We start from the raw sequence: 15264 nt of genomic DNA, 5'->3' as shown, positions 1-15264 counted from the left end.
GGAGTGTCGGAGGAACTAAAGTGGGATGGTGTGGGAGTGTCTATTTGGGCACGCGCGAGTTTCAGTCAAAATACACACACATGAGAAAGTGATGGTGTTTAACCTACATGGACATCTGTAGTCGAATTATTTGCCAAATTATTAAATGGTGGACTTTAACTGCAGTTTGGCTCTTTCATTCAGGGAATTCATTCATGCCCCTTGTGACAAACGAGATATTTGATTCGAGGAACTCCTCTAAGCGTGTATTTTCATGCAATGTTTGATACCGCACGGCGAATGAGAGAAAAAAAAACTCTGCATTTTCTGGAAACTTAGATGCACACGGCAGGTAGCGTCAGAAAGCCGCGTGTGTTATTCCGGTCACAAAATGCGGTGCTATGTTTGCACTCGGTGCAATAGTTAACTTAATTTGATACGAACAAACTGAATAAACAGAGCACTGGTCGCTCACTTACCAAATCTGTAGAGACAGGACAATCACCAGCAACTAGAGCCGCGTCTTTATGAAGAGAAGACTAACGTTACAAGCGAATCCGGATTTCAGCGTTTGCAGATGAGAACAGCTCTCAGGTAAACAATAATCCTCCTTAGACACGCAAGTTATTGTTGTCGAGCGTCGCGTACACTGTTAATCCACACGTGACTCCAGCTGAGCTCTCACAGAGAGAAAATGAAAACAAAACTTCACTGCAGCAAACTATAAAAGCAACACTTCACGCTTGATTTGCCAACACAACGTCTGTCGTCTAAACACTGTTACAGTAATGAATATTAATGAAGTTGCACAATAGAGCGCGCTGATTGGTTTGAACCAAGCCTTACTCATGCATTAATGCAGCACACTGTAAGACGTAATAAGACACACTCTGGCACAGACGTCCAGTCTGCACGCTGGAATACAGGCAATTATGTCATGACCGTGACGCAGCTTCAAAAATTCGTTTCAAACCGGAAGTACGAATTTGCTTGAAATAACGCAAAAACAACCAATTTACACTTTTTAGTGAAATATAGGCGTCCTAATAGTGTTTTTAGCAGTGTGGGACACGTATACCACTGTCAACAGCTCAAAACATGTGTTCTGGTGTTTCGTGACCCTTTAACAAAGAGTCATTTCTGGGGGAGATTCACCATCAAGACCAAGTTGTGAATTACTTCAGAAGAGCAGCGCGATCAGACGATCATTATGCAGAGGATGATCATGCGTAGAACAGCCGAAAATAAGGCTGATATCTTTATCTCATTTCTTTCGAATGCGTATGCACGTTAGCTCAATAAATAAATCAATAAAATAAAAGCTCAATAAAAGCGAATAAAAATGCTGATTTTGTTTGATTCAAACGTTTAGAAATGAAACTTAAAAAGACAGCTGTTGATTAATTTTATTGATATATCCAGTGGCGGTTCTAGTTTAAATGGCACCCTGTGCAGACCATACCAAATAGACCCCCCTGCAAAAAATATAAGTAAAAAATGGCAAGCAAAGTTAAATACAGCAGGAAGACAAAGATGCAAACTAAATAATAATTCATGAATTTCTGACAAGTCAAACGGTATTCAGAAGCAGAAATTAAATAATCACTATATAATAATAATAACACTTTTGTTTTAAGTGAGTTTTAATTGAAGTATTCTTTAAGCTACAAACATTTATTTAATGTACCTAAATTTGTTTCATTCATTCATTCATTCATTTTCTTTTTGGCTTAGTCCCTTTATTAATCTGAGGTCACCACAGCGGAATGAACCGCCAACTTATCCAGCACGTTTTACGCAGCGGATGCCCTTCCAGCTGCAACCCATCTCTGGGAGACATCCATACACACTCAGTCACACACATACACTACGGACAATTTAGCCTACCCAATTCACCTGTACCGCATGTCTCTGGACTGTGAGGGAAACCGGAGCATCCGGAGAAAACCCACGCGAACGCAGAGAGAACATGCAAGCTCCACACAGAAACTGCCCACCCGAACTGACACAGCTGAGGCTCGAACCAGCGACCTTCTTGCTGTGAGGCGACAGCACTACCTACTGCGCCACTGTGTCGCCTCTAAATTTGCTTCAAATTCTTACAATCACAATCTTAAAAACCCAAGCAAAAGATTAAAGTTACAAGCAGCGATGAAAGGGACCTCGCACCCGGGCTCACCGCTGGTGGATAGTATTATTTAAGCTGATACTGTGATACCATCCTGTTGCCAGCAGATGGCAGTAAAACAGTAACTAAATATCAGCATGTAAACGTGTTCAGGTCAGGACTCTTATCAAACGTGTGAATTTTGAAGCAGATTGGACAACGCATGCCTGAGTTATAACTTCCTGTTTTGTGGCGAATCGTCAGTTTGCGAGGCCGCCACGGACACGCCCATTAACGAAAACTCTAGATCTTCGAAATTTAACATTGACAAGGCCTTTAGATGACAAAACCCGATTTTGCTGTTGATCTGATTGAATCCCTACGATGAGTTTGTTAAAATACGGCTAGAAATGGCGAAAAAAGCAATTATTCGGCATGTCTGACGGCATGTTTGACGGACTGGCGTTCAAGCTACAACATGCATAGGTGGCGCTGTCGAGTCATTTTGCCACAAATATAAAAATTACTCCACTGTGTTGTTAACTTTTCCCAGTACTGGGTTGCAGCTGGAAGTGCATCCGCTTTGTAAAACATATGCTGACTAAGTTGGCGGTTCATTCCGCTGTGGCGATCCCTGATGAATAAAGGGACTAAGCTGAAGGAAAATGAATGAATGAATGTTGTAAACTAATGTCTGGTCAACTACATTGGAAATCTTTGGCATGTGATTATTTCAGACTTGCACATTGTGATATCGACGCTGAAAAGATAGAATGTTCAGCCCTAATTATCAAAAATAATATTTCATTAATAAATTAAAGAATTGCATGCATTGTTGTCATCCGTCATGCTTGCACGTCAGAACCGACACCACACTGTGCCTCCAAACATCAGATGATCACGCTACGCAAACATGCCATATTTCCCTAAAATCATATGCTCATTTGGAACTGTTAAAGTGTGTGTTAATGACTTTGGCACAGCGGCGCGGCAGATTAAGGAAGCTCACAGGAAGTGTCTTTGACCCAATATTTAAAAAGTGTTGAATTTGGCCAAACTGACAGCGCAGCGTCCCGACAGCATCAGACGCACAGAGCCCAGCGAGAGGACAGTCTGTTCACTGACTCCTGATTACAGTCCATCTGACACCCTCAACCCTGCCAAAACACACACACACACACACACACACACACACACACACACACACACACACACACACACACACACACACACACACACACACACACACACACACACACACACACACACCTCATTCATGAACACAGGACAAGGGAAGCGCAGAATGACGGCAAGACAAAGGGGAAGCTATTCTGGCCTATTTACTGTATGTTAAATCCACTGCATGAAAGACACATTGGGCACCATCACACACACACACACACACACAACGAAACAAGAAGTGTTTTCAGCTAGTTTCAGCCTGGCACAGGTATCATTTTCACATCTTGAGCTACGTTGTTTAAAAAGCAAATGCATTTGGACCCATTTGTGCGCTCATCAGTGTGTGTTAAGGTGTATTGTTGTTGTTTTACTATTTTGATGCGACTGAAATAGACTATGGCACTGACCCATTAAAAAGCTGCTCTAAAGTCAAATGGCACATTATTTGTTCATTTGTTTGTTTTTTTAAAAAGTATGGTAGTTTATTTATATATTTATTTTAGTATTGATTCATGTTTTATTGTATTGTTACTGTTCCTATGGAGTTTAATAATAAGTATTTGTGTTTACTGGGTTCAAAATGCACAAACATGCTGCTTATTACACTCACAGGGATGCACAGCAGTACACAAATATCTTTAAAATTGTATGAAAACAGTTGTAGCCTGTTTATTCATGACATTTTATATATATTTTTTATTGTTATTATTATTATTATTAGTTGTAGTAGTAGTAATAGATGTAGTATTTCTTATATGCATATTTAAATTTGTGCTTATAATAGCTGGCTATATGCACCTACGCGGGTTTAGTTGCACAAACATGCGGCTTATTCAGCCTGATCTAATGAGAAAACGTAAGTATTTTACGTTTTGCCAGTTTAGTGGCTAATTCGTACGAATTCGTACGATTTTAGTCGTATGAAATGATACGATTTTAAAAAGGAGGCGTGGCACCTAACCCCACCCCTAACCCCAATCGTCATTGGGGGATAAGCAAATCGTACTAAATTGTACGAATTAGATCGTACGAATTAGCCACTAAAAGAAAAAGTTACGAATTGCCATGAGATTGTGTTGGCTTATTACACACACAGGGATGCACAGCAGTACACACACATCTTCAAAATTGCAATTAAACTGTTGTAGCCAGTTTATTCATGACCATTTAGTTTTTTATTGTTACTATTATTATTAGTAGTAGTAGTAGTAGTAGATGTAGTAGTGGTATTTGTAATATGAATATTAAAATTTGTGTTTATATATATTGGTTTAGTTTTTTTTTTTTTTCGACTACACTGTTGTTTTTATTAATCTATTTGTTTGCTGGTGTATTGTTGGAGTTTTACTATTTTGAGGCAACTGAAATAGACCACGCCATCGACCAATTAAAAGCGGGTCTAAAGTCAACGGCACATTTTATTTATTCATTTGTTTATTTAAAGATTTTTTTTGTTATATGCACCTATGCAGGTTCGAAACGCACATACATGCTGCTTATTTCACCAACAGGAATACACAGCAGTACACAAATATCTTTAAAATTAAAATAAAACTGTTGTAGCCGGTTTATTTATGACAATTTACTTTTTTATTGTTATTATTATTAGTAGTAGATGTGGTAGTATTTGTTATATGCACATATAAATTTGTGTTTATATTCATCGGTTTAGTTTTATGGTGCTCAGTTTTTCTTGACCACACTTCTGTTTTTGTTTATTTCTGGAAATCAGAACTGAATTCGGAAATTGGTTTGAAACCTGTGCACCTAATAAATGAAAATAAAAAGTGTCTTGATTTTATGAATAATGTCTTGAATAGAGTGTGTCCAAAACAATCAAAGTTTCACAAATCCAAAGTGGAAAAGAAGTGGCCGACACCATAGGCTCATTCTGTAGACAGTCTGGTTGCGCGCTTTTACCTTGAGCGTGCAGTAAAACGTTTTCCTTTTCTGCTTTAAATATCCACCATGTAAATATTGAAACTGCAATGGTGCAACCACAATGGTGTTTTTAAAGAGAATTGGAGATGACACTCTTATTGGTTTAATGCACTTTACACCCAGAACACATTAAGACAACAAAGACAAGCCCTTTTAGACCGTGCGCTGGGTGCGCAGACTGTTTTCCCCATCCTTAAAATGGCAAAAGAGGATTTAGACACACCCTAAGTGCACCTGTGTGTTTAGATTGTTAAAATAGAGGACATAATATCTTTAATCCATCGAAAGAGTCAATTAGTAATGCTCTCTTTTTCAGCACATTTTTTTCTATTCTTTTTATACAATAAAAGTCACGGTTAAAACATTGCAAGGCTTGAAATGAACCAACTGGCTAAGAGTAAAATCACAGTACAAACTTTGATTTGAAGCGAGAAAAAAATATGAGAAAAAAGCCAGAAAAAAATGAAAACCTATTAATTTAAGGTTGCTGATTGTAATAAAATAGTGTTTATAAATTGTTCTCAAATCAAAGAAGTAAAAGTGCATTTGAAAGGTTGATTTTAATTAGAAGTCTGAAGGCCTAAAGTCTCCATATTTGATCGCGTTGCTTCCTAATCGCACTGTTGTTTCAGATCCAAATTGAATTCGGCAGACACATGTAGTGTAAAGCTGTGGATCAAATCGTCCTGTGAGGGCTTGCGAACACGGCTGTGAAATTCCACACTGGACCATCATTCTGTGTCAAATCCTCCTTGATTAAAAGTGTTTAGCGCAGTCTGTTCGCAGCGAAGGCCTCGGTAATTAAAGAATAACAGTGTGTGACGGCCGGCGGTGTCGTGTGTTCGAGAGCGGATCAACATTCAGTGCTGACCGGATCAGGAGACGCTGTACTGTAATCTGGACTCAGGATGACTACAACTGCACTACAACCAGCTTAAGTCTATTAAAATAAAGAGCTTCTCTCATGTATATTAGGGCTGCTATGATTACAACTCAACAGCTGAATATTCAGTTTATTTGGCCCCCCCAAACATATTTGGACACTTAAGTCACTTCTAAACATATGGAAGCAAGTTTCTAACATGGGGAGAAAAATAATGAATGAATGAATTAATGTATGAATGAGGTAATAGCAACATTTTATCATAACTTATAACTCTTCTATTAACCAGTTAATCTCTGCTGTTATTGTGGGATTTCCGCCTGGATTTTGCCTACCCAAATTTAAAAGCTTCCCAAATCCACATGCTGAGGTGTAAATGCAAAAATTTGGTATCATTTTAAAGAAAACCCTTTGAATTTTCATAAAACACTATTGAAAGTGTTTAAAATATCTGTATATGTTGTCTGTGTTATAATAAACACCTAAAAAAAAGAGGCGCTTTTTATATTTTTTTTATAAACTCAAATTTGAAAGTGCACCTTTTAGGTTGTGTGTGGTCTAGTGTGCTGTAATTAATTTTGTTGGTTCCTGCACATGTCTGTAATCATAGGAAAAAAGAAAAATGTCTCCACCATAATTTATGCAAAAGTTATTGTATTCCAGCTGATGAGAGGTGCTGTACAAGCCACAGGGATCAATCATTGTTTTCATATTTCACTATTCTTTTGTTTGATCAAACATAATTCACTGTGTTTGGAGCACGTCAGACATAAAAAAGGATTACTTATGCACATCACCTCAAAAACAGAGGAGAACGGCCCTGAAGCGCATAGCATAAGGTGAGAGATGACCGCTGTCTGTGCTATCTGGGGCTGCTTATTGATCATAAATGTATTGTTTTTATTTCTGCGGCATGGAAACACCGCGATTCATGCGGCAACTGTTTGATTTGTGAATATAATACAGTAAAAATAATGCTAGAACCGTATGAGCACCACCAAGAGCTTTCATTTGAGCTATAACTTGTACATATGTCATATGAAAAATATGAAAATTAACCAATGTTCAATACTCAGCTCGAGTATCCAAAATACTGTGTATTTAAGTGTAAATAACTTTTGTACTGTAGAATAAAAACCAAAGTGATGCATATGTGCATAAAATATAGATTCTACACTTTTAAACGACACCACTTAGGGGGGTCTGGTGCAATGCTAGCCCTTTAAATCTGAAAGCGAAAGCCGATAACGTCACAAACCCGGAGTTTAACTAGTTAGGAAAACAATTTAACAAAACATATAAAGACTGTAACGTATTAATGGAGTAACGGATGACAAATCTCATGGTTTGGATCATGTTATGGTGCTTTAGCCATGGAACAGTAAAAAAAACAGTTGTTAAATGTTGAAAGAAGGTGAATTGAATAAAAAATAAGGAACATCCTGGATGTGTTTCTTTGCTCTTGTTTATTATTTTGTTTTATATTTATATAAGTATCGTATTGGGTTTCGGTATCGGTAAATACACTATATCAAATGACTCGTACTCATGGGGAAAAAACCCGATCGAGTTTACCTTTGGTTTTAAGTATTTGTGCATGCAAATAAAAAAATCCCCTGTAGTCAAAACGGCCACATGTGTGATGCACAACACATTTGGGCTACTTCATGTACCAATGTGCAGTCACATGTTGCAGATCAGACATTCCCGAGACACAATTTGGTATAAATCTAAAACTCAAGCGTGGCCGATGCCTCAAAACTCAATTGTTTTCTCATATTTGGGAAATCATCTCAAATGTGCGCCTCAGAGAGAATGGGTTTGACTGATTATAATGATGAAGCGCTGGGTAATTACTTCACCGTGTCTGATCCCAGCCTGAGCCGAAGAGCCTCCGAGAGCCAGCATTCATCTCCAGACGACATGTATTGGTGTAAAATTAACGATGTTCGAAGCAGTGTCCTGGCAGGAGCGAAAGTGCCGCCACAATTAGCCTTAACGCTGGGATAACAGCGCGCCAAATGGTGCCGTCAGCCCGCCGTTTAATTGCCTTGGCACTGCTGCCACATATAATCACCTGTCATTACTAACAGAGACTGCATCTGTTTATGCGTCTGTCCGAGGTGCCAAAACGTGCCAGTCTTATGGAGGAGAAGGCTTTCGCTAAGACCCAGACGGAGCCCAAACACAGAAGGTCATTCGCCAGAGCAAACACAACACATGGGTTTATTACTGCCAGATTTAACTACCAGAGATTCACTGGAAGACTACAGTGCGAGGTGAACAGGAAGCTTGAACAAGTTTATTATTTCAACTATTAGGCCTGGAGTTATGATAACAGAGGCTATTAAGAGGATATAATCACTTGAAATGAAACACACTTTACATTAACTAGTTCCCAAGGGAGTAATTGACATGATCTGACAAAACGATTTAAACTAATTTATAAATAGACAATAACGATCATAAAAAAAGATAATAACAAAAACAATAATACTAAATCTGTTTCTCACATCACTAGTCTCTCAAAGGACATTGCTAGTCTCTCTCGGGACATCACCAGTCTTTCTAGTGTCTCACTGACCATCGCTAGTGTCTCAGGACATAGCTAGTCTCTCTAGTGTCTCACTGGACATTGCTAGTCTTTCACATTTTTTCACAGGACATCGCTAGTCTCTCTGGCCTTTCACGGGAGATCACTCGTCTCTCTAGGAATGTCGCTGGTCTCTCTAGTTTCTCTATGGACACTGCTAGTCCTTCACAGGACATCTCTAGTCTGACATCTCTCCCTGGACATCCCTAACGAGATAGCGAAAGTCTATCTAGGGACATCACTAGTCTCTCACGGGACATCTCAAGTCTCTCACAGGACATCACCAGTCTCTCTAGTCTCCGACAGGACATCACTAGTTTCTCTAGTCTCTAACAGGACATCACTAGTATCCCACATGACATCACTAGTCTCTCACAGGACATCACTAATCTCTCTAGTCTCTCACGGGACATCACTAGTCTCTCTAGTCCCTCACAGGACATCACTAGTCTCTCTAATCTCTCACAGGACATCTCTAGTCCCTCTAGTCTCCGACAGGACATAACTAGTTTCTTTAGTCTCCCACATGACATCACTAGTCTCTCACAGGACATCACTAATCTCTCTAGTCTCCCACAGGACATCACTAGTCTCTCTAGTCTCTAACAGGACATCACTAGTCTCTCTAGTCTCCCACAGGACATCACTAGTCTCTCTAGTCTCCCACAGGACATCACTAGTCTCTCTAGTCTCCCACAGGACATCACTAGTCTCTCTAGTCTCTCACGGGACATCACTAGTCTCTCTAGTCCCTCACAGGACATCACTAGTCTCTCTAATCTCTCACAGGACATCTCTAGTCCCTCTAGTCTCCGACAGGACATAACTAGTTTCTTTAGTCTCCCACATGACATCACTAGTCTCTCACAGGACATCACTAATCTCTCTAGTCTCCCACAGGACATCACTAGTCTCTCTAGTCTCTAACAGGACATCACTAGTCTCTCTAGTCTCCCACAGGACATCACTAGTCTCTCTAGTCTCCCACAGGACATCACTAGTCTCTCTAGTCTCCCACAGGACATCACTAGTCTCTCTAGTCTCCCACAGGACATCACTAGTCTCTCTAGTCTCCCACAGGACATCACTAGTCTCTCTAGTCTCTCACAGGACATCACTAGTCTCTCACAGGACATCACTAGTCTCTCTAGTCTCTCACAGGACATCACTAGTCTCTCACAGGACATCACTAGTCTCTCTAGTCTCTAACAGGACATCACTAGTCTCTCACAGGACATCACTAGTCTCCCACAGGACATCACTAGTCTCTCTAGTCTCTCACAAGACATCACTAGTCTCTCTAGTCTCTCACAGGACATCACTAGTCTCTGTAGTCTCTAACAGGACATCACTAGTCTCTCTAGTCTCCCACAGGACATCACTAGTCTCTCTAGTCTCCCACATGACATCACTAGTCTCTCTAGTCTCTCACAGGACATCACTAGTCTTTCACAGGACATCACTAGTCTCTCTAGTCTCTATCAGGACATCACTAGTCTTTCTAGTCTCTCACGGGACATCACTAGTCTCTCTAGTCTCTCACAGGACATCACTAGTCTCTCACAGGACATCACTAGTCTCTCTAGTCTCTCACAGGACATCACTAGTCTCTCACAGGACATCACTAGTCTCTCTAGTCTCTAACAGGACATCACTAGTCTCTCACAGGACATCACTAGTCTCCCACAGGACATCACTAGTCTCTCTAGTCTCTCACAAGACATCACTAGTCTCTCTAGTCTCTCACAGGACATCACTAGTCTCTAACAGGACATCACTAGTCTCTCTAGTCTCCCACATGACATCACTAGTCTCTCTAGTCTCTCACAGGACATCACTAGTCTTTCACAGGACATCACTAGTCTCTCTAGTCTCTATCAGGACATCACTAGTCTTTCTAGTCTCTCACGGGACATCACTAGTCTCTCTAGTCTCTCACGGGACATCACTATAGTCTCTATAGTCTTTCTCGGGACATTGCTAGTGTCATGTTTTTGATCAGACTCAAATAAACGAACAGTAAAGTGAGCACTGGGTCAGCTGATTAATTCTGCTGATTAATGTTTGGTCCCTTTCATCAGTTCAGTTTTTATTAACTTAAACATTCTAATAAACTCAAGAGAAAGCACAACCCCTCAGTCCTATCATCAAACATTTAACAAAAAAAAAACCTGCAGCTGGAGAGCACAGAACAGCCCTGTCAGCTCGGTTTGGGGCGGCTCTTACTATCAAAGCCCACAGTCCCTCTGCTCTGATCTAAGGCGCACTAATTGACAGATTGAGGGATGAAGAGCACAGTTCACACCTCACACCTCACTGTCCGTCTGATGTACGACTACACACACACACACTTACCAGGAAGAGCACAAGAGAGAGCAGACCAGAGGGTTTAAAACTGGTTTTGTTTGAAGAAAAATCAATCAGTACATAAAAAATACATTAACAATATATTAAGACAAGTAAACAAATAGAGTATAACTGAAAAGGACGAGCAGCAAAGAAGGAATAAAAAAATGAAAACCAAAAATAAGAACAAACAAAACAGACAAATGAAGCAATAAAGACAGAATAATCAAAGAGAAACAAACAAACAAATGTGGGGAAGAACATGAGCAGGCGAAAGAAAGACAATAAAAAAAAAAGACCTGTGACTCCCGACCAAGTGTGCCGCAAGCCTACGTTTGAGTGAAGGTTTCGGCCGTTAGATCGCCCCCTGGGGGCTGGCTGCAGTACAAGTCATAAAGCCCGCCTCCTCCGTGTTAATGAAGGAGACTTGAGCCCAAATAAAAACATTTATTACACTTGCAATAAAATGTCCCGAAAGATAGTTCTGGTCGATTAAGGCACTGGTTATTGTGCTGAAATAGGTGCAGATCTTCATTTTTGTAAACAGTTTGTTTTTAGCAGTAATTTAATGCTGGGCGTGTCATCGTGATTGACAGCTGTGATTGACAGTTTCTCAAAGCGCGGCGTCTGAGCTTCGGCAGGAGACTGAAGTAGACTGAAATGTTATTATTCGATTTCTGTGTTATTTTAAAATGAGTTTAGCAGTAAACTATAGTTTCTGACATACATGATCCTGGTGGAACACTGTTTATTCGCTAAGTTCAGGGCTTTTTTCGGGCTTTATTAGTTTGCTGATACACGCCTAGCCACCCAGATAGCAAAACACAGTTCCGGCTAGATTCTCGCCTGCCGGAGACTTATCTCTTAGAGCTCAGACTGACTAATGTTACCTCTGCTGGACCTACTCCGGATGCCTGGACTCACTGCCCGATTCCAGTCCGAGTCAATCGAGCCAGATGCGGCGGCCGAGCGAGCAGGCGCTGCCGCATGCGAGCCGGAATCAGCCCGCGACGCCGCGAGTAAGTTATGCGCTGCGGCCTGGAGCTGGCGCGATTGAATATATAAAACCCTCATATTTGTTAACGTTATTACATCCATTTGTGTTGATATGACAGCAAACGCATGCTGAGAAGTTCGGGGGGCGTAGTTGATTTTACATAAAGCGTTTGATTGGAAGCTCGACTCTGCTCATTTTCGCGGCTCCTCCTCTGGCTCCATCACAGTCCTTCTGCGCATGTCTGGCTCCAATTTCAGCAGTCTTTTGCGACAGTTTGTGCCCGTCAAGCAGGCGTTTTGCCCTCAAGGCGTTCAATGGGAAAAAGGGCTGTCGCGTCGTCCATATTTTTTACAGTCATTGCTCCCGACACGTGGTGTTCACGTGTTCTGCTCTAGATGGACTGTTTCTACTCCAGGTGGACCGTTTCTATTCTAGATGGAACATTTCTACTCCAGGTGGGCCGTTTCTACTCTAGAGGGACCAATTCTACTATAGATGTAGCATTTCTACTCCAGGTGGGCCGTTTCTTCTCCAGGTGGACCGTTTCTACTCCAGGTGGACCGTTTCTACTCCAGGTGGACCGTTTCTACTCCAGGTGGACCGTTTCTGCTCCAGGTGGGCCGTTTCTAGTTCAGATGGACCGTTTCTAGTTCAGATGGACCGTTTCTAGTTCAGATAGACTGTTTCTACTCCAGGTGGACCGTTTCTGCTCCAGGTGGGCCGTTTCTGCTCCAGGTGGGCCGTTTCTGCTCCAGGTGGGCCGTTTCTGCTCCAGGTGGGCCGTTTCTGCTCCAGGTGGGCCGTTTCTGCTCCAGGTGGGCCGTTTCTACTCCAGGTGGGCCGTTTCTACTCCAGATGGACCGTTTCTACTTCAGATGGACCGTTTCTAGTTCAGATAGATGGTTTCTACTCCAGGTGGACCGTTTCTACTTCAGATGGACCGTTTCTACTCCAGGTGGACCGTTTCTTCTCCAGATGGACCGTTTCTACTCCAGGTGGGCAGTTTCTACTCCAGGCGGGGCGTTTCTACTCCAGGCGGGGCGTTTCTACTCCAGATGGACCGTTTCTACTCCAGATGGACCGTTTCTACTCCAGGTGGGCCGTTTCTTTTCCAGATGGACCGTTTCTACTCCAGGTGGGCCGTTTCTACTTCAGGTGGACTGTTTCTGGTCCATCTGGTGTAGAAAGGTTCCACCTGGAGTAGAAACGGTCCACCTGAAGTAGAAACAACCACCTGTAGTAGAAACTGTAGTAGAAACGGTAGGTAAACGGTCTACTCCAGGTGGGCCGTTTCTACTCCAGGTGGGCCGTTTCTACTCCAGGTGGGCCGTTTCTACTCCAGGTGGGCCGTTTCTACTTCAGATGGACCGCTCTACTCTAGTGGGACCAATTCTACTATAGATGTAGCATTTCTACTTCACATGTACCGTTTCTACACTAGATGAACCAATTCTACTCTAGGTCGACCATTTCACTGTGATCTGAGCTGTAGTTTACTTATAATATTGGACAAACTGAGCTGGTAATGACCCCACACACTGTCACACACACACACACACACACAAACACACACAGCAGCTGATGAAAGGAAGAGGTCTAGACTGCAGAGTGTGCTTTAAGTAAATTAATAGAGTAGGACAGGCTGAAGACTGCCAGTGTGGCTCTGAGCCAAGTGTGTGTGTGTGTGTGTGTGTGTGTGTGTGTGTGTGTGACCACAGGTGTAATGATGTAAGTGTGTGTTTGTGTGTGAAAGAGTGTGTGAGTGACTGGCGTGTGTGTGAGGATAGAGAGAGTGTGTGTGACTAGTATGTTTTAGTGTGTGTCTAACTGTGGTGTGACTGTGTTGTGATCTGTCTGTGTGTGGCACATGACAGTGTGTTTGTGTGTGCGGGGTGCATGTGTATTTGTGTGTGTGTGGGACATTACTAGGTGTGTCAGTGTGTGTGAGCAACATGACAGTGTGTGTGAGGGAGCGGAGCGTGTGACGGGGTGTCTGTATGTGTATGCAAGACATGACGAGGTGTGTGTGTGTGTTTGTAAGTGTATATGAGGGACGTGATGGGGTGCAAGTGTGTATGTGTGCAAGACGTAACGGTGTGTCTATGTCTGTGCGGGAGCGGGACGAGTGAGGGCTGTGTGTGCGGGACGTGACAGTGTGTGTGTGAGAGAGCAAAAGAGGGACGCGACAGGGTGTGTGCGTGTATGTGTGGGAGCGGGATGCGATGGGTTGTGTTTGTGTGTTGGAGTGGGATGTAATGGGGTGTGTGTGTGTGTGTGTGCGGGATGTGATGGGGTGTGTGTGTGTGTGTGTGGGGGAGTGGGATGTGATGGTGTGTGTGTGTGTGTGTGTGTATGTGTGTATGTGTATGTGAGCGGAATGTGATGGGGGTGTGTGTGTGTGTGTGCGGGAGCGTGACGTGATGGGGTGTGTGTGTGTGTATGTGCGGGAGCGGGATGTGATGGGGTGTGTGTGTGTGCGGGAGCGTGACGTGATGGGGTGTGTGTGTGTGTGTATGTGCGGGAGCAGGATGTGATGGGGTGTGTGGGGGTGTGTGTGTGTGTGTGTGTGTGTGTGTGTGTGCGGGAGCGTGACGTGGTGTGTGTATGTGCGGGAGCGGGATGTTATGGGATGTGATGGGGTGTGTGTGTGTGTGTGTGTGTATGTATGTGCGGGAGCGGGATGTGATGGGATGTGATGGGGTGTGTGTGTGTGTGTGTGTGTGTGTGTGTGTGTGTGTGTGTGTGTGTGTGTGTGTGGGAGCGGGACGTGATGGGGTGTGTATGTGCGGGAGCGGGATGTGATGGGATGTGATGGTGTGTGTGTGTGTGTGTGGGAACGGGACGTGATGGGGTGTGTGTGTATGTGCGGGAGCGGGATGTGATAGTGTGTGTATGTGCGGGAGGGGGATGTAATATGGTGTGTGTCTGTGTGGTAGCGGGATGTCATGGGGTGTGTGTGTAGGTGCGGGATGTGACGGGGTGTGCATGCTTTTTGTGTGCGGGGCGTGTTACGGGTGTGTGTGTGTGCGCGGGATGTGACGGTGTGTATGTGTATGTGCAGGTTTGGGATGTGACTGCACATTTTCTGTGAGTGTGTGTGCGGGACTTGTGTGTTTGTGTGAGTGTGTGTGTGTGTGTGTGGGAACGAGACGCGATGGGCTCTGTGTGTGTGTGCGGTATGTGTGACGCGTGTGTGTGTGTGTGTGCGGGAACGAGATGCGATGGGCTCTGTGTGT

At 42.9% G+C, this 15264-nt stretch overlaps 2 protein-coding genes and 1 long non-coding RNA gene across 3 annotated transcripts in view; 2 read left to right on the top strand and 1 right to left on the bottom strand.

Annotated features, from left to right (window-relative positions):
* mphosph6 (M-phase phosphoprotein 6) overlaps positions 1-15264 on the top strand; it is a 365183-nt gene that overhangs the window by 170545 nt on the left and 179374 nt on the right. The gene's annotated exons all lie outside the window — the stretch shown is intronic.
* The window catches only part of snx20 (sorting nexin 20), a 677202-nt gene that overhangs the window by 488860 nt on the left and 173078 nt on the right, over positions 1-15264 (top strand). The gene's annotated exons all lie outside the window — the stretch shown is intronic.
* Positions 4544-13606, bottom strand: LOC147830950 (uncharacterized). The gene is made up of 4 exons (XR_015526872.1): positions 13485-13606; positions 13299-13423; positions 12390-13194; positions 4544-11336 (listed from the first exon to the last, which is right to left on the bottom strand). It is a non-coding gene; the product is annotated as an uncharacterized LOC147830950 (long non-coding RNA).

Source organism: Danio rerio, chromosome 25 (genome assembly GCF_052040795.2).
Source record: "Danio rerio strain M-AB ecotype USA chromosome 25, GRCz13ab, whole genome shotgun sequence".
In the NCBI taxonomy this organism is placed as follows: domain Eukaryota; kingdom Metazoa; phylum Chordata; class Actinopteri; order Cypriniformes; family Danionidae; genus Danio; species Danio rerio.
Note: the sequence above shows the minus strand (reverse complement) of the source record. Positions and strands in the feature narration are given on the sequence as shown.